The following is a 24,174-nucleotide window of genomic DNA, read 5'->3' as shown; positions in this document are numbered from 1 at the left end:
AATAACAAACTCCTTACTTAATATATTATTTTTCTCAGATTTGCTAAGAGTATGATAATGTGTTTGAATTTATGTAAATGACTGTAAAGCATTTTAATGATATGCCTCCTGTTTCCCAAAGTTAACGTTACAGACTTTGCCCTTTGATGACCATGCTGTCTTATGACAATGTACGTGTTCGACCCAAACAGCTGGGATGCAGGGCGCAGAGCACTTCTTTTCAGAATGTCTGAATATTTATGCATCATGAAGACCTTGAAGCTGTGTTTTAAATTACTTTCAAAGAGTGTTTTTGTTTTCTGGGAAGTGTGTTCAGTAAAGGTTAGGAATTCTGCACTGCAATATTTTTCTTTTATTTGAGGAGATAGACACTGCGGTCCACAATGCTACAAAAAGAACTGCAGGAGAAGACTTTTTTTTTTTTTTAAGTTTGTCAGAGCTGTTCTGTGTGCTGTTGCCCTTGTGACACCCGTCTGTAACCATTTATCACTGAGACATTTTCTCATCAGTAGACAAAAGATATATTCCCTACTTGATATGTAGGGCTTCAGCTGCTCAGCCTTCATGAATGTTAATGTGAATACAACCTTCTTTCTGCGTGTAGGTTACTTTTCTTATTTTAATGTCAATAGGCAGTGGAATCCTTGTGAGAGCCTAAGTGATAGAATTTCAAGCACTTCTACAACACTGCTACCTGTTTTCTTTCTATAAATATTTTTTCAATGATATGTGCATGTTCTTGAATCAATATTTATGTTTAACAAAAGTGCAGTTATTGAACTTTATATAAATACAATAATAGAACTATATTTTATTATTAAAATATACAAAGGAAGCAGTTAGCCATGAATTTTGGCCACGTTCCAAAAAGCTGGCCAGTAGGAACAAGTACTTTGTCTTTGAGAAAAAGGATGTCCCCACAGCTGAGCAAAGCCAAAGGGATTTTCAGTTTTTGAGATCTCATCTGACAGTTTTCATTAGACGGCTGCAGATGAAAGAATATTTAGTTTTTAGGAATGTGTGTTTCTGTCACTAGCATTCAAGTTTTGTGATTTGCTCCAGAATAAAAACAGTATTGTAATGAGAGTATAAGTTGATGCAGCTGGCTGAGAGTGGTACTTGGTAATATCTATCAAAGTTAAAAATGCAATTGACTGAACTATTAAATGGCTAGGTAATTACCTTGGATTCACTTACAGGTACATACATATAAAATGTAATAGATATGTTCAGGAATGTTTACTACAGTCATAGCCAAAAATCTGAAAATATTCTAAATGTTCATCAGTAGCAGACTGGATACTTCTGATACGTTTATATATCAGAATATTGTAATGTTATGCTTTTAATGTTTAACTCCAACAAATGCAATTAATCTATATTTTCTGATTTATTTCTTCATTTACCTAACAGATTTTCATTAGAGGAAAAGTATATGCGAGACCTTTATTCAAGCCATTGGGGATACAGTGTTTAAGAAGACTGTTTCCTTACTCACAAAGCTTCCATGTCTAGGCACGTGGAAAAATCTCCAAAATGTATTTTAAAGAGAAAAAGGTAAGTTACATATAAGAGGTATGATGTTATTCCTTTGGAATAGAATTTATATGTATACCCCCCCCCCCCATACACACACACACATTCATGTATCTATGCAGGGAGATACATTTAATCTTTCTTTCTGGAATGTTATGGAAGGAATTTTGAACAGTGGTTAAAAAGGACTAGATGTGGCAGGAGAATAAGAAGACTCTGCATTTTCTTCTTAGCCCTCTCTATATAGATTAAATTTTTATTATGATGTGATTTTATTTTATTAAACAATATTAAGACTGAACACATTTTATTATTGAATAACTGGACTTGTTTTATCTACATTTAACCAATAATCAACCATCCAACTCTTAATCACTCCAGAGTCTGTTTGTACTTTTATTTTCAAATAATAAGTGCCTGGAGAAAAGAACCAGATCAAGTCCCTTAGTAATCAAAAAATGAGGGGTACCTGGGTGGCTCAGTCGGTTAAGCATCCGACTTTGGCTCAGGTCATGATCTCTCTGTTCGTAGGTTCGAACTCCGTGTCAGGCTCTGTGCTGACAGCTCAGAGCCAGAAACCTGCTTCAGATTCTTTGTCTCCCTCTCTCTTTCTGTCCATCCCCTGCTCACTCTCTGTCTCTCAAAAATGAATAAATGTTAAAAAAAAAAAAATTTTTTTAATGAAAGGCAGGGCACCTGAGTGGCTCAATTGGTTAGTGTCCAGTTCTTAGTTTCAGCTCAGGTCATGTTCTCACACTTTATAGGTTCGAGCCCTGTATTGGGCTCTGCGTTCATAGTGTGGAGCCTGCTTGGGATTCTCTCTCTCCCTCTCTCTCTCTCTGCCCCTCCCTGACTCGTGCTCTTGCTCTGTCACAAAACAAACTTTTTTTTTTAAAGGAGACTTTTAAAAAAGTAAATAAAAAATACATGAAAGGTAACAGAACACTGAATTATTTTTACTTTTTTTTTTTTATTTCTCTCTGGCAGATTTCTTTCATCCCTGCTTTTACTGTCTGCTCCTTCCTATGTCCTTTTATCAACCTTTCTTTTTAATTTTACTTTCTAGAAGCAAATCTGAAAAAGACCTCTGTACACTAAGGAAATACTTCAACTCAGATGAATTTAAAACTATATTCTGGGATGAAACTTAAAAAAAATCCTCTCGGGGGCGCCTGGGTGGCGCAGTCGGTTAAGCATCCGACTTCAGCCAGGTCACGATCTCACGGTCCGTGAGTTCGAGCCCCGCGTCGGGCTCTGGGCTGATGGCTCAGAGCCTGGAGCCTGTTTCTGATTCTGTGTCTCCCTCTCTTTCTGCCCTTCCCCCATTCATGCTCTGTCTCTCTCTGTCCCAAAAATAAATAAAAACGTTGAAAAAAAAATGTAAAAAAAAAATTAAAAAAAAAATCCCCTCGTCTCTCATCATTATGTATATATGTGGTGGTGGTGGTTTGCGTGTGTGTGTGTATACATATATTTGAATCTGTATATATAGAATCCATATAGAGAGAAAATATTGTGTCTCTTCTCTAGAAGTCTTGGAGAAAAAACAAAGCGCATGATTTAGATATGTTTTGCTAGAGATGAACCAGATGACCTTTCTAGTTGCCATGCACCCTATGATTTTAAAATATAGTGATTATCGGGGCGCCAAGGTGGCTCAATCGGTTAAGCATCTGACTTCAGCTCAGGTCTTGATCTCACAGTTTGTGGGTTTGAGCATCCCCCACTCCCATAGGGCTCTGTGCTGACAGCTCAGAGCCTGGAACCTGATTCTAATTCTGTGTCTCCTTCTCCCTCTGCCCCTTCCCTACTGGCTCTCTCTTGTTCTCTCTCTCTCTCTCAAAAATAAAGAAACATTAAATTTTTTTTTTAAACATAGTGGTTATTATAATCACAGCTCTGCCATAATGCAGTTAAAAGAAGAGTCAAGGGTACTTCATGAATCCAGAGTTGCTTATAAATGTTAGTAAGTAATTCAGGAATATTAAATATGACTTGAAAACAAGCATTCTGGGGCATCTGGGTAGCTCAGTCACTTAGGCACCTGACTTCAGCTCAGGTCATGATCTCACTGTTCGTGAGTTTGAGGTCCATGTTTGGTTCTGTGCTGAGAGCTCAGAGCCTGGAGCATGCTTTGGATTCGGTGCCTCCCTCTCTCTCTCCCTCCCCCACTCACTCTCTGTCTCTCTGTCTCTCTCTCAAAAATAAACATTAAAAAAAGAAAGAAAGAAAACAAGCATTCCAATCCCTCTGTCCATACAGGCATTACTATATGAAAACTAGTCTCACAAATACTGTTCTTAAGTTCATTAGCTAAGTAGTTGGTACATATAAAAATGAAGGGTTGTGTGTTTATAATTCAATAGACTGTAACTTAAATGCTTTGTTTCCCATAATCTTTACAATCTCTATGGTTACATAAGTAAGTTGGTGCAGGTGAATGCCCTAGAAGCTGTAACCTAGAAGCTTGCTATTGTGCCTACTCCTCCAAAGACCTAAATGGTCAGACAGAATTCAATTAAGACCACTTCACCAAAAGAAAACATTTAAAGGATAAACCAGTCTATGGAATTGGGTGAGAGCAAAAGGTGATTATCCAAAGTGGAGAGTAAGTCAAAATAGAGTCCAGATGGTGGACATCCAGTTAGATTTCCTAGATGTTCAATAGTGTGTTCATGGAGTCAGGAAGATTAGGGGGTAGGAAAACAAAAGGGGAGAATTGAAGAGGCAACAATGTCTTTCCATTCTAGTCTGCTTCTCTCCCAGTGGGTAGAGACCACTTCTTGACAATTGTCAGCTTGACCAACAATACCTGAAAAACCAAACTAGAGGTTCAAAAGTAAAACTTTCATTCCCATATAAAGAATCATAGAACAGGGGCATCTGGGTGACTCAGTTTGTTAAGCATCCCACTCTTGATTTTGGCTCAGTTCATGATCCCAGGGTCATGGGATCATCGAGCCCCACATTGGGCTCCTATACTGGGTGTGGAGCCTGCTTGAGATTCTCTCTCTCTCTCTCTCTCTCTCTCTCTCTCTTTCCCTCTCCTCAGCTTTTGTGCTCTCTCTCTCCAAAATTAAAAAATAATAATAAAATTAAAATTAAAAAGAATCATAGAGCAGTAAACTGAAGTAGTGCTTATCTGACAGTATAGACAGAAATTACATCTATTTACTTGACAAATATTAATTACGTACCTACTGTGTTTAAGGTACTGTTTTAAGCCCTGGGAATATGTGCCCAAACAAGTCCAAATCATTGCTTTCATGGAGCTTATATTTTTGTGGTAGAAGACAGAGAAGAATAAGACGAATAAATGAAACACTGGTACGTTGGATGGTGATAAATGAATGGGGAAAAATTTAGTAGGGAAGGAGGTTGGAGTGTTCTAGGTGAGGGGAACTTGCGTTTGTGATAGGGTGGGTGAGAAAAGGCCTGATTAAAAAGGGCTGAAGAAAGTATATGAGCCATGTTGGTACCTAGGAGAAGAACCTGCTAGTCAGAGGGAACAACCAAGTAAGTACCACTTTCCTGGGAGGAAGTGTGCCTTGTGTATTGGCAAAATGGCAAGAAGACCATCAGGGCTCAAGTGGATTGCACAAGGTGGGAGAGCAGCCAGAGACGAAGTAAGAAGGAGCAAAATTGGGTGAGAATGTGTGTGCAATTACAGGACTCAGACTTTCACTCTGAGTAAGAATGGGAAACCATGCATGGGAGGGTTTTGAGCAGAGGAGAACATTATTGACCTTCGAAAAGGATCACTTAGGAGGCCTAGGGTGGAAGCAGGGAGATCAGTTAGGCTACTGCAGTAACTCAGGCAAGAGGGAGGTTGCCTTGAATCAGAAAGAATGTCAAATTCATCCAACTGATTTGGATTAAATACATTTGGTTTAAAAATATTTTTGCAAAGGATCTAAATTTAGGAGGTTGTGCAATTTTGATTTTAAAGATATTTTTCATTGGTTTCTTCTTGCATACTTTGATTAGTGAGTCTGTCCTTAGGGTCTCTTTTCCCACCATTAATTCTGAATAAGCCAGATTTATCACCTTAACAATTGTTGGATCTCAATAAAGTTTTCCTTTTCCCTCTTCACCATGTTTTCATTTATTTACAGTTAAGGTTGAGCTGTTCCCCACCCCACTTCCAACCCACCCCCGCCCTTTTTTTCCCAAGCTTTAATCCTATCTGGCTTCTAAATCCCTTCAGAATTATTTGAAGCAAAGAATGCCTGCTGACTTCAAAGAGTATTTCACACTTGGATTTACTTGGTGGGGTATATAGCAAGAGTAGTGAAACCTTTCTTCTTGTTTCTATGCAGAATAGTGTGTTTGGCAATAATATATGCTAATCAGTGAGCAGTCTGCTAAGAAGAAATGCACTGAAACATTTCTTATTTGTTGTTTTGAAAAGGACCTATTTTCCTTTGCAGTACTTTTCAATTATAAATCTAATCTGATATTTTGAAGGAGAATCAATCTGTATTAATAGAAACTCGATTAACTTTCCTTTCATTACCTTTTCCTTAAGGTCGTACTAGAGATTTGGTTATCTATAGCATAATATAATGTAAATGAATACTTGGCTTGTACGGATTTCACTCATTTCATTGAAAAATAAATATTTAAAACATTTTTTACTGTTTTTTAAATTTATTTTTGAGAGAGAGACAGAGGCAGTACAAGTGAGGGAGGGGCAGAGGGAGAGAGGGAGACACGGAATCCAAAGAAAGCTCCAGGCTCTGTACTGACAGCTCAGCTGTCTGTGCTGTGAGCACAGAGCCCAACACAGGCTCGAACTTGTGAATCGCGAGATCATTCATGACGTGAGCTGAAGTCAGACGCTTAACAGACTGAGCAACCCAGTCACCCTGAAAAATAAATATTTTAGTACACCAGGCCTCAAAAGAAAATTCCTGGGTGTTTTGTTTTTTGTTTTTTGTTTTTTTTGGCATTGTGAAAAACAATTTTTGTAGGCTTTATAATTAATGGGGATGCAAAAGAAGGCATTAGCTTGAGAAAGAATGATTCTTTGTGTAAAAATATTGTGGTTACTCATAAGGCAAAATCCATAAAACCATTACCTAAACTAGTCTCCTAAAATAGATATGCCAGCCCTTCTACTTTATTTGGTCTTAGCAACTGGATGGAATAGAGTTTGGAAGTGAATGTGATGTGAATAAACAAAAAGCTTTATAGTAAATTATTTTTTCTTCCTGCCTTATCCTACCTTCCATGAACTATATTCACCTTTCTCTTAATGTCTGCCCTTTCTTTATCCATTAAAATTCTGGTTTCATTAGAACTGGATGTAGGGCCTGCTGATCCTGGTTGGTTGTGTGTAATGAGAGCACCCAAATGCATTGCTAAGGGATTGGAAAACTTCATCAAGGAAATTATGATAAGAATGGTAACATCTACTTCTTTCAATATTTCTGAAGTCGAGGCAGTCTGTAAAACTGACATTTCAATAGCCATACCAACTATTGTCAAAATGTGGTCTGCCACACTTTTTGTCAAAGTGTGGTCTTGTCAGTTCCTGAGACTCCTTCAAGTCCTCAAGGTCAAAAGTATTTTTGTAATAATTCTAAGAAGTTGTTTGCCTTGCTCACTGTGTCATTATTTGCACTCATAGTGAAACTTTAGCATAAATGAAGGCAGTAGCACCAAACTATATTAGTAGTCATGTATTGCCCAATGCTGCAAACGCATTTAAAAAAAAAGAGTTTTCTTGAGAACATTCCTTGATTATTAAATCTCAACCCTTGAATACATTTTTTAAAATTATTCTTTCTGAACTGAGAGCAAACTGAGGGTTGATGGGGGGTGGGAGGGAGGAGAGGGTGGGTGATGGGTATCGAGGAGGGCACCTTTTGGGATGAGCACTGGGTGTTGTATGGAAACCAATTTGACAATAAATTTCATATATAAATAAAAAAAAATAAATAAAATAAAATAAAATTATTCTTTCTGATGAAATGCAAAATATGCATAAATCTTCTTTTACTTCATATTAAAATCCAATGGTCGTCTGGAGGAAAAGCTCTTAATGCCCTTGTTTAATTCTGGAGCTGAACAACCCATTTTTATCATAGGGCACAACTTTTAATAGAAAGAATGATTAGCAGAAGAACTGTGGTCAATAAGAATTAGATATATGGTAGCCATTTTCTTGAAAATGAACAGAGTAAGTCAGTTACTTCAAGGAAAACAAGACAGAATTTGCTATCATTGATAAAACTCAAGTTTTATCTCAAGCAAAAATTAGATTTTAGAAAACCTTATTGTCTCTATAGGCTTCCCAAAGCTGAAAGAATGTGTGATAAAATTTATGGTGATAATAAGGTGGTGTTTCAAATACCATCAAATGAAATGTGTCAACACTTGGAAAATCTGCATAATTCAGAGAACCATATTTTCCAAATGTACAATGTTATAAAATCATGCACAGATAAAAGATCCATTCGAAGTGTGAGTCCAAAGGATATTAATGTGACTAAGTGAAAAATGTTTGATATGCTTCAGATGCCACATTGCAATTAACTTTTAAGAAACTATCACTTACTGAGTCTTGGTATAGTATCAAGAGTGAATATCCACAATTCTCTGAAAACCCAATGAAAATCCTTCTCCCTGTCTTAATGTAATATTTATAAGGGTCTGGATATTCTTTATATACTTCAACCAAAACAATATATAGAAACAGATTGAATGTAAAGCAAACATAAGAATCCACCTGTCATTACAGTTAATAGGTGCCTTTAGCAAAGTTGCAGGATACAAGATCAACACATAAAAATCTCTGGTATTTCTATACACTAGCAATGAACAACCTGAAAAGAAAATTTAGAAAATAATTCCATTTACAATAGCACCAAAAAAGAATAAATAATTAAGAATATATTTAACCAAGAATATGTAAGCTTTGCTCACAGAAAACTATAAAACAATACTGAAAGAAATAAAAGAATATTAATAAATGGAAAGACATCCTGTGTTCATGGATTAGAAGACTTAATATTGTTAAGATGGCAATATTGCCCAAAGCAATCTATAGTTTCAATGCAATCTCTATGAAGATCCTAACAGACTTGGAACAGAAATGGAAAAGCTGATCTAAAATACATAACAAAAGGCAAAGGATTACAATTACTTAAAACAATCTTGAAAAAAGCCCCATGTTGGGCTCCATGAGCATGGAGCTGGCTTGGGATTCTCTCTCTCTCTCCCTCTCTCTCTGCCACTCGCCCACTCATTCCCTCTCTCTCTCTCTCGCTCTCTCAATAAATAAGTAAATAAAAACTTTTTAAAAATCTTGAAAAGGAGAGGCAAAGTTGAAGAGTTCACACTTTCAACGTTTACTACAAAACTACACTAATCAAAACAGTTTGGTACTGGCATGAGGAAAGACCTATGTCAATGGAAGAAAAATGAGAGCTCAGAAATAAATTTATAGATAGGTTGATTTTTGACAAAAGTGCCAAGACCATTCTATAGAGAAAGAATGTCTTCAACAAATGGTGATGGGACAACTGGATATCCATACACAAAAGAATGAAGTTGGACCTGACACCACGTACAAAAAATAACTCAACATGGATCAAAGACCTACATACAAGAGCTAAAACTATAAAAACCTTTTTAAAAAGACATAGGAATAAACCTTCATGATCTGCAATTTGACATGATTTCTAAAGATATGACACAAAAACACAATCAACAAAAGAAAAGGATACATTGGACTTAGTTAAAACTAAAACTTTTGGGCATCAAGGACACTGTCACGAGAGCGAAAAGACACCCTGCAGAATAGGAGAAAATATTTGTAGATCACACATCTGGTCTAGTATACAGGATATATGAAGAACTCATAACTCAACAACAAAAGGACAAACACTCAATGAAAAAATAGGCCAAGGACCTGAACAGATAGATATTCCTCCAAAGACAGTCATTCCTCCAAAGAATGACCAACAAGCATAAGATGCTCAACAGGATTAGTCACTAGAGAAATACAAAACTTCAGTGAGATGCCGCTTCACACCAAACAAAATGTGGTGTACGCAGACACTCCAAACAGGATGTCCTGTATACGTAAAATCAAATATTACTCAGCCACAAAAAGAAATGAAGTACTGCTATGTGCTCCAACATGGATGGACCTTGAAAACATTACACTAAGTGAAAGAAGCCAGACATAAAAGGCCACATGCTGTATGATTCCATTTATATGTGATGTCCAGAATAGGCAAATCCACAGAGACAGAAAGCAGATTAGTTGTTGCCAGGGGCTTGGGGAAGGGAGGAATAGGAAGTGACTACTTAAGGGCTACAGGTTTTCCTATTGGAGTGCTGAAAATGTTCTGGTAGTCCTGAGAGTTGCATAACACTGAACATATTAAACGCCACTGAATTGTATACTTTCAAATGGTACAGATGGTAAGTTTTATGTTATATGTATGTTACCACGATTACAAAACAAATACAGCTGTAATAAGTAATCAAAGAAATTTGGAAAATGGTAAATGATGGCACTGATGTCACTAAATATTTTTGTTTTGGGAAATACAGTTTTCATAAAAATATATTATTGATGTTAGCTTGAAATTAGTTTACTTTTAATTGAATGAATATGTATGTATTTTGAATCATTCTTAGATTTGTTAATACTGTAAATATTGATAGCTATTACAACTATAATCCAAAGCTTGAGTCCTGAGTTTTTAAGAGACTAAAGGAGTCCTGACTTTAAAAAATCTGAGAACCCCTTGGGAATGCAAGCTTGTGCAGCCACTCTGGAAAACAGTATGGAGGTTCCTGAAAAAACTAAAAATAGAACTACCATACGACCCAGCAATTGCACTAGGCATTTATCCACGGGATATAGGTGTGCTGTTTTGAAGGGACACATGCACCCCCATGTTTATAGCAGCACTATCAACAATAGCCAAAGTATGGAAAGAGCCCAAATGTCCATCGATGGATGAATGGATAAAGAAAATGTGGTATACACACACACACACACACACACACACACACACACACACACACACAACGGAGTGTTACTCAGCAATCAAAAAGAATGAAATCTTGCCATTTGCAACTACGTGGATGGAACTGGAGGGTATTATGCTAAGTGAAATTAGTCAGAGAAAGACAAAAATCATATGACTTCACTCATATGAAGACTTTAAGAGACAAAACAGATGAACATAAGGGAAGGGAAACAAAAATAATATAAAAATAGGGAGGGGGACAAAACAGAAGAGACTCATAAATATGGAGAACAAACTGAGGGTTACTGGAGGGGTTGTGGGAGGGGGGATGGGCTAAATGGGTAAGGGGCATTAAGGAATCTACTCCTGAAATCATTGTTGCACTATATGCTAACTAATGTGGATGTAAATTTTAAAAAATAAAAAATAAAATTAAAAGACCAAAAAAATCAGTTCAGCAATATTATATAGAATAAAAATGTTTAAATATGAAGAAAAAAAATCTGAGAACCCCTAAGCAGTGCTATATGATAAAGCCTCAAAGTTATTTAAGCCAAGTTACAGTGTGAATTCTAAGGTCCAAAGATTTTCTAATATAAGTCCATTGTGAACCTAAGTGTTACAGATTAAAGCAGAACTCGAAAAAATATCCTTCTAATCATATTACCACAACGTAAGGTAGAAGGTTGGAAACTAGCTTATTAGTGGGAGACATGGTTTGAACGCAGGAGTGGGGAAGTCAAAGAAAGACAGGTATTTGGGGGGTTGAGAAAGGTGAGCAGTAGGTGAAGAGGATCTTAGGGGAAATTCATGATTCAGTACATTAATTCAATGACGAATGTATAATAATTTTAAACAAGATTTTTCCTATTGTCTAGTTTTCTTTGCTAATAATACGTAATTTACACTTACAAAATCATTTATTATGCGCCAGGTATTATTCTAAGAGATTTATTATGTGTATGACACTATTATTTTAATTTGTAATATAATATTTTGAGGAATATTTCGAGAATAAGTTACAGATATCTTCACCCCAAATACCTCAGCATATGTCTCCAAAGAACAAAGACATACTTGTACAAAAACACAATATAACCATCACCCAAGTGTAATGCTGATAAAATCTTATTCTCACATATTCAGTTTATATTTAAATAGCCAAGATTGGCCTGATTGTGTTCTTTATCTGGTTTCCTTTTTGTACTTATTTATTTTATTTTATTTTTCATGTTTTTTTTAAATGTTTATTTTGAGAGAGAGAGAGAATACAAGCAGGGGAGAAGCAGACAGAGAGTCCCAAGCAGGCTCTGCATTGAATGAGCCACCCAGGAGCCCCTATTTATTTATTTTAAAATGAGACCCAGAATTTAATTAAAGTTTCTGGGTTGAATTAGTTGTCATGCCTCTTTAGTTTTTGGTGGTTTTTTGGGTTTTTTTGTTTTTTCCCCAGAGAGTTCCCAAGCTCCCCTCTTCCATCTCAGTTTTTGGCCTTATGTGACTGATATTTTTGAAAAATCTAGACTTCAGTCACTTTGCATAGTGCACCTTAACTTGGATTTGTTTGATTATTTCCTCATGAATACATTCAGGGTAAATGTTTTTGGGCAAGAATCCTACATTGGTGATGTTGGGTACTTCTCAGTGCATCGGATCAAAAGGCACACTTGTCTATTTGCTTCATTATTGTTGACCAGGCAACTAAGTACTTAAAGTATTTAATTAAAAATTTTTTAAGTTTGTTTATTTTGAGAGAGAGAGCACACACACGGGAAGGGCAGAGAGAAAGGAAGAGAGAGAATCCCACACCGTCATGGTGCAAAGCCTGATGTGGTGCTCAAACTCACGAAACCATGAGATCATGACCTGAGCCCAAACCGAGAGCTGCTCTTTTAATGTATTTAATTTTAAAACAGTGAGGCTGTAAGGCCACCTGGGTGGCTCAGTCAGTTAAGCGTCTGACTTTGGCCATAGGTCAAGATCTCACCATTCCTGAGTTTGAGCCCCCAGTTGGTCTCTGTGTTGACAGCTCAGAGCCTGGAGCCTGTTTCCGATTCTGTGTCTCCCTCTCTCTCTGCCTCTGCCCCTCTCCCACTCACACTCTGTGTCTCTCAAAAATAAATAAACATTAAAAATGTCTTAAGAAACAATAACCTAGGCTGTGGCTATTGTTAATTTTTACAGATTTCAATATTTTGTACATAAGGACACTGAGACATTACGTGTCTTGTCTAAGGTCACTTAGCAATAGTAGAGCAGAGTTCTGAGCTCAGTGGTTCCAAAATCTGCAAGATTAACCATTTACTACATTGTAAAGAGACTGATAACCAACTTAAAGACTCTTTTTAAAAATTTTTTTAAATGTTTCTTATTTATTTTTTGAGAGAGAGAGAAAGAGACAGAGAGCAAGCAGGGGAGAGACAGAGAGAGAGGGAGTCACAGAATCCAAAGCAGGCTCCAGGCTCCAAGCTGTCAGCACAAGAGCCTGATGCGGGGCTGGAACTCATGCACGGATCTTGAGATCATGACCTGAGCTGAAGTAGGATGCTTCACACTGAACCACCCAGGCACCCCAGCAACTTAAAGATTCTTAATTCATTACCTACCTTCAGGGTATATAAGGCTAGGAGATTGGTCTTGAGGCCTGTAGTGAGAATTTTTTTGGAGAGAGCTGTCTTTGTGCTTTGCCTTCTACCTCTCCCACCTCTAGGCAAAAGTGGTGGAGAAACAGAGAATCACTTGGAGAGCTTGACTTGGAGTTTGAGGAATAGAGGAGCTGGTACCCGACTCATCCTGAAAAAGTCAAAAGGTGAGTTTGACCCTGCCCTACAGTTAGAGTAATAACTGTGGAAAGATGTGGTATTCTGAGGGTCAGTTGAAAATGTATCAGACGGGTCTTAATGGTCTAAAGAGACCACAACCAAGAGACCTATCTGGAGGGAGGAAGCAACCCTGGCTGACTACCGGAAAATAGAGACTGGAAGGTTAACTACCAGTGGTATGCCCAGGGAAACATAGCCCATGTCAGGTATCCCCATAGATGAGAGTCTCTAAAGAATTCATTCAGAAAAGAGCCTTTTTTTAACCTCTGTCTCCTTGTCTGCTTCTCAACCCTGTAGGAGCCATTAAAGAGCATAGTGAAAAGTAGAGGAGTTGGAAGGAGTAGAGAAAATGAGTGACCGTGTCCTCCTTCGTCACTGCAGGCATTATAAACTGGATCGGGCTCAAGCCAAAGAAGAACTGACTCACAAAACTTAAATGGGAGGGTAAGCTTTGCTTTGTACTATCTGACAATGAGACTATTTTTTAATACTGTAACTGAAAATGAATGTGAAACCTGGGGCCCACCCAAAATCTCATCCTGGGCACAGAAAAGAATTTTGAACAACGCAGGTTTAATGAGTCAGTGATAAGATAGAACATAATTGTGTTAATTCAGTAAACTGGCTTCTTAGATATTGAGCCCCTTTCCAGTATTTCCTCCTCAGGTTAATCTTATGTGGAACACTGGAAAAGAACTGCTTTCTTATTCACTACCAGAGTGTCTCTGACCTTTGACTCTGATTTAGGAGACATTGTTCAATGGTTATTGTCCTATGAAATCGTGCAGAATTGTATTATGTTCCTTTGTGTGAACTGCAAACAGAACCTTCCCAACTGTTGGGTGGAGTAGATTATCACTGACAACATGAAATTTTTTCAGTAATGCCACTCAGATTCTGCCCCTGCCATGGGAGCCAACTGCAATTTGTTTGGATATATATATATTTAAAGAAATTTTTTAATGTTTATTTATTACCGAGAAACAGAGTGAGACAGAGTATGAGCATGGGAGGGGCAGAGAGAGGGGGAGACACAGACTCTGAAGCAGGCTCCAGGCTCTGAGCTGTCAGCACTGCGCCTGATGTGGGGCCAGAACTCAAACTGTGAGATCACGACCTGAGCAGAAGTTGGACCCTTAAGCAACTGAGCCACACAGGCGCCTGTAGATATATATTTTTAAATAATTTCTTTTTTAAAAAAATTTTTAGTGTTTATTTATTTTTGAGAGAGACAGAGAGAGAGAAACAGAGTGTGAGCGGGGAAGGGGAAAAGCGAGAGGGAGACAAGGAGACACAGAATCTGAAGCAGGCTCCAGGCTCTGAGCTGTCAGCACAGAGTCTGACGTGGGGCTTGAACTCACAAACTGAGATTATGACATGAGCCAAAGTCAGCCGTTTAACAGAATGAGCCACCCAGGTGCCCCACAATTTGTTTGGATATTGATTCTACTCTGGCTGCTGTGCTCTGGCGTAGAGTGCCTGTCCATTTCTTCATCCCACTTGGAGTGCTGTATATTTCAGTTAGGGATGATATGGGCATCCCTCAGTGGCCTAATTCTTTTTCTCTTTCAACTCAGTCCCATTCTGTGTCTCTTCTTGCCTCCCTCTCTCCTCCTCTTCCTTCTACACTGGTCCCAAGGTGAACTAGCTTCTAATTTTTTTTTGACTTACCTTCTCTTTCCAGCACTTTCTCTTTAGATCCTGCAGGAAATACAGTGTTTCTGATTGTAGATAGGATGATCATCCATAGGTAGGATTTGCCTCTGGCTTCTAGTTTCATTAGTATCAAGCTTCACTCAGTTCTAGTCCATCAGCCTTAGACCTCCCTCTCTGATCTCCAAGGAAGGATGCCTGACATTTAGCTTGGGATATAGGGATATAGAAGCAGAGTTGGCTGGGGAAGAAAATCCCCCTCCTATCATCATCTGAAATAAGGAAGGGTTTCCCTTGAAGTGCCTCCTGACTGGCTGAGAATAGGCCCCAACACACTGACAAATGGGAAATCTTGGTATATCTAACTTTAAAAAATGTCTTCATTGAGAGGAGAAAAGGGACATTAATTGACTCATGTGTTTATGGATTCATTCCACATGAGGTGGCTAAAAATATTAAATAACTTAAAATTATATAAATCGCAAAAAACAATAAAATTAAATAAATGTCTTTTATTCTACTGAGTGATGATGATGAAGAGAACAGGCTATTTGAAATTATGAGGAAAATTATGTATTAGGTTGAATCACACGAAACTGCTGTTATTCAACCATTTTGCCCATGTTTGACCATTTTAACATAAGAAAATATCAATTTCGTGTGGTTCAGCCTAATATTAATGTTTTAAAGACATCTTTGATAGTATTTCTCTGCTGTAAATGCTTTTCCATTTGAATGATAATGTACGTTAGTCCCAGTTCTTCTTTTATATTATTTTCAATTACTTTACACTACCAGTAGAGTGCATTGGGTGCCTGGTGATATCAAAGAAAATTTTTATAATAAAATGTATGCATAGATGCATCTGGTTATGATTTGCTTTTCCTTTTTTCCAATTGCATAATTCGAGTTGATGCTGCATAATTCTTTTTTCCTTTTATTCCATTCCATATGGTGGCAGAACAAGTACCAAAAGATGAATACTTTCAGTACCTTTCATATCAAAGCTGCAGCTTTCACATTCTGTTCTATTGATACTGCATTTTGGCAGCGGATAAAGGAACACAGTTAAAGTCTCTGCTCATAATTGGTTTTATTTGGAAAAGATTTTCTTTGAACTAGTGACCACCCGTGATTTTATAATTATCAGAAATTAACCAGCTCAGCATTTCTTGTAGGAAATACTCACAATGCACTTCCTTGCTTTTTTGAAGAAAAAAAAAGAAAAGCATAAAGAAAAGAAAAACTAAAAAGTATTAGAGAACTCCATTTTGTTTGGGAGTATTCCATGTGGGATTGCTCTAATGGAATGCTAAAGCTGTATTTGTCTGCATGGTACTCTTTCAAGCGCGGTCTTAAAAACCTTTTTACTTTCTCAGAACCCTACAAAGAAAAAAGCTCAAAAAGGAGTTTGCTTTTCTGAAAAGTGAGACAATTCCAGTATAAGTTTTCTGATATGACCTGACTTACGTGTAAGCTACAGACAGAGCGTTAAAGCTTTCTGCAGAGTGCTCTTTATTCTTTTTAGCTACTTTCTTGAGACTTAAACCACATAGCATACAATTCACTCATTTAAAATGTGCCATTCAGCTTTTTATGTATAAGAAAATAAAATTTTAAAAATTGTGGTAAAATAAGTAGAACATAAAATTTGCCATTTTAACCATTTTAAGTGTACAATTCAGTAGCCCTTATTACATTCACAGTGGTGTATAACCATCGCCATTATCTACTTCCAAAATTTTTTCATCACCTTAGGCAGAAACTACAGACAGTACTCTTATCTGTCTTTCAGTATGATTTGAAATTGCCATGGTTGCATTAAATTGTTTAAGAAAGTTTATTGGACATTTGAAAGGTAGAAAATCTGAACTTAAGTCTAAAGCTGATGGCAGAGATGTCTACATTAAGTGGACCAAGCACCCCTACATATATAAAGTTTGCAAGGCCCTGCATGATGCCCAAACATACCATCAGTCAAACCTCTCTTCCCACTGGGCTTGATTTTCTCACCCATGTGGGAAATAGACAGTGGGAGCTTTGTTTGCAGTGGCTTTGTTTGCTTGCAGCCATTGGTAAAATAAACATTACCTCAGATTGCACAAGTCCCTGGTAGGGTTTGGGGGTCCTGGGAGAGCAGATCCTATAACCCCACACAGATGACTTCATCATGTTATCTGGTGTTGACTCAACCCATTGAGGATAATTGCATTGCAGCATCCTGTGCAGTTCCCAGTAGGACTGGTTTAGATCATGGGATGTTAAATGAAAGACTCCTCTGCTCTAGGAAGAGATCTGAAGGAGAAACACTGAAGAGAAGCTTGCCTTCTCTCATTTTAGGTTGGCCTGATTTGTCACTGAAGCTTTAATGACACTTCAGGAACTCATCGGACAGATCTATACTTATGAAAAGTTCTCACAGTTTCATCTTTGGACAGGGTCAGTAAGCTCTGCACTGAATTTAGTGCAGTGATAACTGAAAATACACCCAGTGAGTGCTTGGATTGAGAAAGCAGGTTCATTTTGTGACCCAAACCACCAGAAACTAAACTTATGTAATTATCAAACTGTCTTTGAAGAAATCTCAGTATTTTCATTTATTTACAATTTTTTTCAATGTTTATTTTTGAGAGAGAGAGAGAGAGAGAGCGAGCGAGCACGTGGGTGGGGGGAGGGGCATAGAGAGAGGGAGACAGAATCTGAAGCAGGCTCCAGGCTCTCTGCTCTTGGTTCTAGGCTCTAGTCTCTAGTCCTAGTCTTTAGTCTCTAGGCTCTAGTCTCTAGGCTCTCGGCTCTGAGCTGTCAGCACAGAGCCCCACACAGGGCTTGAACTCACAAACCCTGAGATTATGACCTGAGCCGAAGAGGATGTTTAACCGAATGAGCCATCCAGGCATCCTGAAATCTTGGTATTTTTAAGTAGAAAAAGCCAATTTTAGAATTTTATATTTGATGAATGGAGAAAGTATTAGTCAATGGACATTATTAAATAGAAAGATTTAATAGATAACATGCTTATCCTGGTTCTTATTAATTATGCTTCAAGGTGGGATATATATAAATGGAATTTAAAGAATCTTAAATCAAAGATTTAAAGATTTTATATCAAAAGCATTACATCTCTCCTCTCTGCCCTCCTCCCTGACACCTCTCAGGGAATTAGCTATTTGAATTTAGCATTTGGTAAGTTTACCGCAGCCCACAGAATGTTTTTGGAAACTTTAAATTCTTCTTTCACTGTACTGTCAGACATGTAAATACAAGCTTATTACAAGATAATTATGCAAGTAGTGGAAACCTTACAATCTATCCTCATGTGCAGACAGAAATCATAATCTTGGCCCAACTAGAACTCAATGTTAGGAATGAAGGATTTGTTTGCCTCGCCTGCTCCCAAACCTCAAGTAATAAATCTCAAAAGCTTTAATATTGATTCAACAAAATGAATGGCTGAGTCATTTCAGAAGGACTCTGACAAGTGGACAAATGCTGCCATGGTGACATTTTGATATGCAGTGTGGTTACGGCGCTTTGCTGGTTTCCTCCCCCTGCCATTAAAACAAAATGACCAACCATGGGAAGTACCACACACAGCGGGCCTATCCCAGAGGCAACTAAGGAAAGAAAGATTTAATTAGCTGCTCTTAAAGGATTAAAGATTCCATATGCATTCATAGCTGACTTATGGAGAAATTCTTTTTAAAACAGGAGAAAAACTGTGTGACAAATATTTCTTGTTAAGAAATACAAAGTATTACTAATCTAAAAAAGTCTTGGGTAGCATTTTTGGTGAATGTTTTATAAACAGATTTCTTGAGAAAGAAATATTTTTAACTTCGGAAGTTAAGAATTAAAATATTTCCCACTGGACATAAAATTGTACTAAATATATTCTTTGCTAAATAATGTAATAAAATATTGCATATGGCCATAATAAAAATAAGATACAATATCTGTAATAAAATACTATTATTGCATATGTTTACAATTTATAAAGAGATGGGACTATTTGTTACAAAGCAATATGTACACTTGGCTATTACTTGACCTTAATATTCATTTGATGGAGCTATTAACAATACATATGTATGGGTTTCCTTACTAGTATAAAAGAGATCTAGTTATGTTAAAGACAGATACAACCACATTATAGCATGAAGAGAAATGGTTTAAAAATTTTAATGGGAGGGGCGCCTGGGTGGCTCAGTCGGTTAAGCACCTGAGTTCAGCTCAGGTCATGATCTCACAGTCGGTGAATTCGCCCCCCGCGTTGGGTTCTGTGCTGACAGCTCAGAGCTTGGAGCCTGCTTCAGATTCTGTGTCTCCTTCTCTCTCTGCCCCTCCCCTGCTCATGCTCTGTCTCTCTCTCTCTCAAAAATAAATAAAAACATTTTAAAAAATTAAAAAAAAAATTAATGGGAAAAAACTTTAAAATATATAATTATAAATTTATAAATTAATTTATATATAATTACCACTGTGGTGTTGTTGTTATTGGAATGGTTAACTTGGAAGAAAAACCTTTTCAACTGTACTATAATACAGCTAAAGGGAAATAATTTTTTTTATTTTATTTCAATGTTTTTCAGCCAGTTATTAAAATCTTACTATGTACCAGAATTTACTATGTCATTCAATCTGTGCACAATTCTATTTAGTAGGTATCATAAGAATTTCCATTTTATAGACAAGGAAACTGAAGTATGAAAGAGTAATAAATTTATCTAAGTTTGCTCAATTTACCTACACTGTAGTATCTCTTTGGATCATCTGGGCCCAATCATAGGAAAATGCTTTCATTTCTGGTCTTCTACGGCTTTAGAAATAGAAAATGTGCTACTGATTTTACAAAATCTCAGATATGTTTTGTAAATAGACTTCTTCAGGGAAAACATTTTTAATTTAGGAAGATAAAGATTTAAAAGATTTACAATAGAACATAAAAATTATACTTAATTCATCCTTTGCTTTTTACTTATTAATTTTAGAAAAATTAAATATTGAGATTATAGAGTTTTTTTTAAGTTTTTATTTATTATTTTGAGAGAGACAGAGACAGTGCAAGGGGGAAGGGAATCCCAAGCAGACTCCACACTGTCAGTTCAGGGTCCAATGTGGGGCTTGAACTCATGAAACCATGAGATCATGACCTGAGCAGAAACCAAGAGTCAGTTGCTTAACTGACTGAGCCATTCAGGCACCCCGAGATTATAGAGATTTCTAAAAGGGAGACATAACTAAGTACAAAAAATTAACATTTTTATTTAAAATATTAATTTCAGGGGCGCCTGGGTGGCTCAGTTGATTAAGCATCCAACTTCAGCTTAGGTCATGATCTCGAGGTTCTCGAGTTCGAGCCCCATGTCGGGCTCTGTGCTGACAGCTCAGAGCCTGGAGCCTGCTTCGGATCCTGGGTCTCACTCTCTCTCTGCCCCTCTCCCACTCATGCTTTGTCTCTGTCTCTCAAAAATAAAAAATAAAAATGTTAAAAAAATAAAATATTAATTTCACACACAAGTAACAAATGATACAAAGGTTTTCATGTTGTTATTGGGTTTTGTTTTGTTGTCATCATATATCTGGTTTAAAATCCTAAAATGTCACCTCAACTTCTCTTGTCTGTGAGAGTCTGGCTTGACCCCTACCTTGTCAAAACCACAGTCTTAAGTTAAGGAGGAAGTACTCTTTTTACACTTCGTGTATGTAAGGACCGAGAAGCCTCTGACACAGAAGTTAGAGATTTCAAAACGGTCATGACACATTATAACAAATTGTTCACCTATAGATAACTCATAAGTAGTCTAGAAAAGGTCCAGGAAAATCAAAGGCTTTGGCAAGACAGTAAAATACGGAGACCAGGACTCCAGTGAGCTGTTCAGCCTGTTCCAGTTGGCTTATTGTACAGTTTTTTGGACCCCAATGGTCAGCGGCCCCAACTTGCCAAACCAGAATCAACCAGGGCTTGACACGCTCCTCTTTCCTTCTGAGGATGTGAAATCACTTCCTGCTGGAGCTGTGTGCCAATCCTTTCTGTGTGTGAGCCCATTCTCCTTTGTCCTGGCTCCTCCCTCAAACAACTGTAAATATGTCCGTTTTCCTGGGGCTTTAGTATCAGTTTTCAAACTGCAGAAGTTGGATACTGGATACTGCAGAAGAAGTCTTGCATGGATAGGAAGATGTGAAAAATGCCTCTCAGGTCAGGAGCCATGGGATTAAAACCTTCCAGTTCTTCTAGGCTTCCAATGTTAAGCTCTTTTCTGATATAAAATTTTTGTCATCTAGAAGCACTTCTCACTTTTCCAAGCCTCCCCCAGCTTTTCAACCCCATCATAAAGTCTGTTTTTTTCATGGGGTCCTCATTGGTGGGAACAACTCCAGAGGCGTTCCACGAGTTGCACAACTCCTGCAGCCCTGGAAAGAATGGCTCCAACCTGTAAGGATCCCAAACCCGAAAGAAACAAGTCTCTTTCCACTAACTGCCCAAAAACTGCATTTTTCTGACTTTGATTTTAGACCCATAGCCAGGCATTCATCCTTCTTGGAACAAAACTGTATTTTGAAGATTATCAATGGAAATCATATAGAAAAAAAAAGTTCTGTGATCAAATAAAACAGTGAGTTAAACAAATTTAAACTGGTTTATTTATGATAATACTCAGGTCTTTTACTATTTTATCAGGCTTAGTGATTTTCCAAGGAAACATCCCACATTTATGGTTTAATTGCTAAGAGTTTTGCCCTTTGCAAAGCTTGGCAAAATGAAACCCACAGTACATACTTTCAAAATGCCTATCTAACTAGTTGACTGGGGGGTTTAATTCAGTGTGGTTCAAACATGAGCTTAAAACATGGACGTGAAAATATTATTGTCTCCAGTCTTTTCCCCATCTGTTCCAAGTCAAGTAAGTAATTCTTTTCCACCGTCTTGGGGGTGATTCCACAACTTCAATGTATGGCAATCTCAAATCATATCCAAAGCTTTCTCCTGCTCATTACCTGAAAAGGGGTGGAGGCATGGTTAGTTGTTGACATGTGCAGTGTGCACATGCGTGTTTGTGTGTGTGTGTGTGTGTGGGCGGGGGTGATTCTAATTTTAGAATACCTCTCTTACCTCCTCCATTTCAAGGTTTAACTCTTCTGGGTCTCACTGGTTGTTTAGTGGTTAGGAATTGGCCGTCTTTCAGGGCTTAACTCTTCTAATACTGAGAGTTGAGAGGGAGAATAGAAGGACAATTATCTCTTTGACTGCTTATGGGCACAGTGCCCTTTTTTATGGTTGTAACTGATCTCTGGATAATGCAGATGAGCTATCCCCTGTGTGCTGGCATGCTAACTTTCTCAAAGGCACATGAGTAAGTTCTGTGCATTCTGTGAGCCCTCCCCTTTGCATGATTCCTTGAAGTGGGTTCTTCCTTAACCACCTTTTTCAGCTACTACCTGGAAGTACACTACTTCTTGCTTCTGGAATCGTCTCACTGCATCGGCTATTCTCTAAGGTCAAGCATTAGCAATATTATGCTAGACTGCAGCTTTTATGGTATCACAATCTGTAGGAGATCTATACATTCTCATACAAAGGTGAGAGTGAGTCTGCTAACCTGCACTCTTTCTCTCTTGCCTAGCCTCTTTCTTTCCTAGTTCTCCTTCCTCTTAGTGGTAGGGTCAGGGCAGACCAAGGAACCTATTGACCTGAACCAGTAGTCAACAGCAGGATAAGTTACCAGGCCTCCCTCTCCAGAGAGGAGCAGAGAGAAAAGCCACACCCTCCCTTGTCTCATGGCTGATTTTTCTTTCCCTCTGGGGTGAGGATGGAGGTAGGTGATTGTGCTATATTGTAATTTTATCTCTCAAAAAGCCCTGGTGGCAGAATCTGGTGTCGGTGTTTAGCAGCTTTCTGTAGAAGTCAGGTACTGGGGCTCCTGGGTGGCTCAGTCGGTTGTGTCCGACTCTTGGTTTCAGCTCAGGTCATGATCTTGAAGTTTGTGAGACTGAGCCCCATGTTGGGCTCTGGGCTGACAGCACAGAACCTGCTTAGGATTCTCTCTCCCTCTCTCTCTCTCTCTCTCTCTCTCTCTCTCTCTCTCTCTCTCTGTCTCTGTCTCAAAATAAATAAATTAAACTAAAAAAAAAAAAAAGTCAGGTACTTATCTCTTTGGTCCTGGCTTGCACTAACTCACCAGTTCTAGGAGAGATGGCCCAATCAGTACGTTGATTTATAAAATTGTAAGATGTTCACAGCAAGTAAGCCAGAAGCCCCAGTTAGTACATATGTTGATAATAGTTGTTAGCTGCTTCTTTTTGTTTCTTTTTTTCTTTTCTTTCCTTTTTTGTTGTTGTTTTCAAAGACGGTGAGAATGAGAAACTCTAGGCAAGACTGTTAAGGGTAAGGATTTTGGATTAGAGCATGCAAGAGCTTTAGCCAGAAACTTAATATACAGATGTTGTGAATTTCAGATTAAAATATTGATCGTAAGCTAGGCAGAGAAAAAAAGAAACGGCACATTATAAAAATGAGGACTTAGGACATGGAACATTCCAGATTTCTTGCAAAGAATCAGGGCTAGAATACATACAACATGTCCTTGTGGAATAGGACAGTAAATTCAGCTAAGAAAGTTTCTGCATTTTGTCTATGTTCATATTCTGTGTGGCTAATAATGCTTCTGGTTAAACAGGCATTTATTTCAAATATGCACTGTAACGAGTAGGGTTATGGCAGAATCTGAAAAAGAGGAAAAACAAGGTCTGTCAGCTCAGAGGCTGTGCGCCTTTATGTATTAGCAAGCAAGAGATCAGTTAAATGAAAATCAGTTTGTAGTAGTGTTCAAATAGGTAGTAACACTAAAGGGTAGCCCTGTGTGAGACACTGTTCACAAGGAATCACTCAGACTTTCTGAGGCTTTTTATTTCCAAAAGGCTCAAGAATGTTTGTTTGTTTTTTCTGACCTAGAAATAGAATAACAGCTTCAAGTATGCTCAGTTATTAAATGGATTCTCGAATACCCTCGTGGCAGGAATTATTCTCTTTGGCTCATTGTTTTAAATTTTCTTTAAAAGCTTATTTATTTATCTTGAGAGAGAGGAAGGGTGTGAGTCAGGGAGATGAGAGGAGAGGAGAGAGAAAGAGAGAGAGAGAGAGAGAGAGAGAGAGAGAGAGAGAGAGAGAGAGA

At 37.8% G+C, this 24,174-nt stretch overlaps 1 protein-coding gene across 1 annotated transcript in view; it reads left to right on the top strand.

Moving 5' to 3' along the window:
• The window catches only part of ADGRV1 (adhesion G protein-coupled receptor V1), a 607,523-nt gene that overhangs the window by 555 nt on the left and 582,794 nt on the right, over nucleotides 1-24,174 (top strand). Inside the window, exons 2-4 of the mRNA XM_040448735.1 lie at nucleotides 1,414-1,557; nucleotides 13,240-13,338; nucleotides 13,649-13,795. The gene's annotated coding sequence lies outside the window, so the exon portion shown is untranslated. The remainder of the gene's footprint in view (nucleotides 1-1,413; nucleotides 1,558-13,239; nucleotides 13,339-13,648; nucleotides 13,796-24,174) is intronic.

Source organism: Herpailurus yagouaroundi, unplaced genomic scaffold (assembly GCF_014898765.1).
Source record: "Herpailurus yagouaroundi ecotype Mexico unplaced genomic scaffold, PumYag 29, whole genome shotgun sequence".
Classification (NCBI taxonomy): Eukaryota; Metazoa; Chordata; class Mammalia; order Carnivora; family Felidae; genus Herpailurus; species Herpailurus yagouaroundi.
Note: the sequence above shows the minus strand (reverse complement) of the source record. Positions and strands in the feature narration are given on the sequence as shown.